The sequence below is a fragment of the Dreissena polymorpha genome, chromosome 14 (assembly GCF_020536995.1).
Source record: "Dreissena polymorpha isolate Duluth1 chromosome 14, UMN_Dpol_1.0, whole genome shotgun sequence".
NCBI lineage: Eukaryota > Metazoa > Mollusca > Bivalvia > Myida > Dreissenidae > Dreissena > Dreissena polymorpha.
Genome location: NC_068368.1, coordinates 43,263,491 through 43,268,232, shown reverse-complemented (window position 1 = coordinate 43,268,232; position 4,742 = coordinate 43,263,491).

Genomic DNA, 4,742 nt, shown 5'->3' with positions numbered 1-4,742 from the left:
TGCATATATGTGACAAGTTTTTTATTTGTTTTTTTTTTTAAATATATATATGTGACAATCGAAGGAGTTATCCCCACGTTTTTCGGAGAAAAAGTGGGGATATTGTATTGATGTGCGTCTGTCCGTCCGTCCGTCCGTCCTGGCCACCTGCTCCTCCTACACTATTACCACTAGAACCTTGAAACTTACATACATGGTAGCTATGAGCATATGTGCGACGGTGACAGCGACGGATATTTTATCTGACCCCTGGGTCAAAAGTTATGGGTGTTGTGGCGGGGCCGGGTGGGAGATTTTCACTCATTTATTATGTTATTTTACATTAACTTCTTCATTTCTGCACCGATTTACTTCAAATTGATACTGAGCCTCTCTTATGACACTAAGGTCAATATCAACTATGCATGGCCCCATTACCAACCCTGGGGCGCCCCGGACACATAGGCCACGCCCGCACAAAATTGCCTTTTACTATAAGTTCTTCATTTCTACACCGTTTCACTTCAAATTGATACTGAACCTCTCTTATGACAATATGGTCAACCTCAGCTATGCATGGCCCCATTACCAACCCTAGGGCACCCCGCCCACATAGGCCACGCCCACCCAAAATTGCCTTTTACTATAATTTCTTCATTTCAACACCTATTCACATCAAATTTATACTGAACCTCTCTTATGACAATACAGTTAATCTCAACTATGCATGGCCCCATAACCAACCCTGGGGCGCTCCGCCCACATAGGCCACGCCCACCCAAAATTGCCTTTTACTATAATTTCTTCATTTCTACACCGATTCACTTCAAATTGATACTGAACCTCTTTTAGGACAATACAGTCAATCTCAACTATGTAAGGCCCCATTACCAACCCTGGGGCGCCTCGCCCATGATAGGCCACACCCACCCAAAATTGTCTTTTACTATAATTTCTTCATTTCTACACCGATTCACTTCTAATTGATACTGTACTTCTCTTATGACAATACGGTCAATCTCAACTATGTATGGCCCCATTACCAACCCTGGGGCGCCCCGCCCACATAGGCCACGCCCACCCAAAATTGCCTTTTACTATAATATCTTCATTTCTACACCGATTCACTTCAAATTGATACTGAACCTCTCATATGACAATACAGTTAATCTTATCTATGCATGGCCCAATTACCAACCCTGGGGCGCCCCGCCCACATAGGCCACGCCCACCCAAAATTGCCTTTTACTATAATATCTTCATTTCTACACCGATTCACTTCAAATTGATACTGAACCTCTTTTATGACAATACAGTCAATCTCAACTATGCATGGCGCCATAACCAACCCTGGGGCGCCCCGCCCACATAGGCCACGCCCACCCAAAATTGCCTTTTACTATAATTTCTCCATTTCTACACCGATTTACTTCAAATTGATACTGAACATCTCTTATGACAATAAGGTCAATCTCAACTATGTATGGCCCCTTTAACAAACCTGGGGCGCCCCGCCCATAATGGGCCACACCCACCAAAAATTGTCTTACTATAATTTCTTCATTTCTACACAGATTCACTTCTAATTGATATTGAACTTCTCTTATGACAATACGGTCAATCTCAACTATGCAAGGACCCATTACCAACCATGGCGCGCCCCTGGGTCAAACGTGCGGCGTGGGGATACGCGTCGGCCTCTGGCGCGCCATTTCTAGATTTAATATGTTTTTATCTTTGAACATAACATGCATGTAGTATACTGATTTTAAATAAAAAGTTGTTTTCAATGTTTTTCATCACAAGATGGTGTATGATCAAATGAATATAACCTGCCAGTTACGTACATATTTGAAATTAAAGTTTTAACTATATTTTGTTGCTAGGTATCTCTTAATACATTAAATACTAGTATATAAATACTGTAGTGTACCGATGGTGTCCACCTGGGCCTTCGTCCATCTGCTAGATGTGTTGTTTAATAAACCATACCGCATAAACTGGCGTGGCCTCAGTCGATATATCTCATTACATCCACATAAATAAACAATATGTGTTTGTGAAACACAATGTCCCCCTATATGATGTTTGACCTTGTAGGATGACCTTGATCTTGACCCTTCACCACTCGAAATGTGCAGCTCCTTGAGATACACACGCATTTCAAATATAAAATTGCGAGCTTCAATATTGAAGAAGTGACATTACATGCGCAATTTTGACCCATATATTTGACCTTGAAGGATGACCTTGACCTTTCACCACTCAAAATGTGCAGCTCCATGAGATACACATGCATGCCAAATATCAAGTTGCTATCTTCAATATCGCAAAAGTATTCATAAAATAAGCGATTTGGGCCACATATATTTGACCTCTGACCTTGAAGAATGACCTTGACCTTGACCTTTCACCACTCAAAATGTGCAGCTCCATGAGATACACATGCATGCTAAATATCAAGTTGCTATCTTCAATATCGCAAAAGTATTCATAAAATAAGCGATTTGGGCCACATATATTTGACCTCTGACCCTGAAGGATGACATTGACCTTTCACCACTCAAAATGTGCAGCTCCATGAGATACACATGCATGCCAAATATCAAGTTGCTATCTTCAATATTGCAAAAGTATTCATAAAATGAGCGATTTTGGCCACATATATTCGACCTCTGACCTTGAAGGATGACCTTGACCTTGACCTTTCACCACTCAAAATGTGCAGCTTCATGAGATACACATGCATGCCAAATATGAAGTTGCTATCTTCAATATAGCAAAAGTTATTGCAAAATGTTAAAGTTGGCGCAAACAGACAGACAGACCAACCAACAGACAGGACAAAAACAATATGTCCCACACTACTATAGTGGGGGACATAAAAAAATTACTCTTAAAAAGTTAAACATCAAATTTTTGTACAGTTGTAGATACGAGTCAATTTACATTCGTTCCCCCTAACGGGTTATCAACAGTCGATTATTTGCTATGTCACGAAAGAAATTTAGAACATATTGAAGGCTTTAATAAACATGGTTGCGACTAGTTCGGTCCCTATGCACCTTTGTCATATTCTGTGTATTGTAATAACTATACCGTTGATCCATTGTCGTATACCGAGCCTAGTTTAACCCATTTAAGCCAAGTGGACTTTTCCGTCCTTCTAAATTGGATCAATTTATTTCCAAAATTAGGAATGTCTAGTATATTTATTTCTATATTTAGAATATTTCTTATAGAAATTCCTTAAAGCAAACAGCGCAGACCCAGATGAGACGCCGCATTATGCGGCGTCTCATCTGGGTCTACGTTGTTTGCAATGTCCTTTTTTCAGGACGCTAGGCATAAATGGGTTAAATAGGACGAGTTGTCGCTTAACCAAGGCGGGTTAAGCATTATTAGTAGCCTACCATTATTCAATAAATTACTGATGGTAATGATTGTACAAGCAGCGATTCCCTAAATTATGCATTAACCCATTTATGCCTAGCGTATAGAAACAGGCGTCTCATCAGGGTCTGCGCTGTTTGCTTTAAGGAATTTCTATATGAAATATTCTAAATATAGAAATAAATATACCAGACATCCCTAATTCCGGAAATAAATTGATCCAATTTAGAAGGATGGGAGAGTCCACTAGGCATAAATGGGTTAATATACCCGTATTCACTTTAGATATCCGCTATGTTGCAGATCCCTTATTTGCCAAGAAACATTTATATATTACAAGTCTACATTTGAAGAATGTTATATTGTTAATAATGCAAACTAGTTTAATGTTTATTGTCGCGATATGATTGTGAATACTTGTTGAATCTGTTCAATGCTGGAAAGTTGGATGAATATAGAAACCCAAATTTCTGGATTTTAGAAGAAAGATTATCGATACTAAAATACAGTTTGTATTTCGTGTTTTATAATTAAAGCTCTGTCGATGTTTTCACATTTTTTGCTTAATTTAAAACCGCTGTGATTGGTACATATACATCGGTAAAGGAATTGGCATAATGGTACATTGGTACAAATGGAATAGCTCTGTTTTAAAAAATTCTGCTGTATGCCCCAATCACATAAAAGCGCGGATGGACACGTCAGTCCAGGATCATCCCTGATTTGGTGTATCCGTGTAGTTGCCAGTACAGGGTCCGAGTACAGCCGTAGTTATGCCTTGGTTGTCCGTGTGCGTCCTTGACAGTCCGGGAGCACATTTCAATGAAACACGTTGAAATGGTATGGTATTTATAATATATAGAGAATATGTGGTTAGTGTGTTGAAGGGGTGTATCGTGCCAGACGCAGGAATTTAATCCGGTTAGCAGAGCCCGATAAACTTTCCCCATCAATGACACTAACCATTCAGTTTAACCTTATTCTTACATTGTGTGATATTATTCCTCATTTCATGCTTTTCTTCATGTTTCTTGTCATGGATAAAAATGCTAACGTCGATTAAACTCAATAGCAAACGTATATCGTTTAGTTTATGATATTCCCATACACAAGTCACGTGATAACTAACCGTAAATCACTTATTGTATCTCGCATCTTTTTATCAGCCATTAAATATGGCTATTGACAGAATGAAAATAACATAATGTTATAAAAATTTAAAAACAATAACATGATTGATATAAATTTATACTACTCAAACTCCATGCTGATCTAGTCATTCCCTCTAGCTTTGAGAGACGCCATGAACACAAAATTCTGCATTAGGAAGGGTTTTTCTTGACTCAAACATTCCACGTCGACCCCCTGTT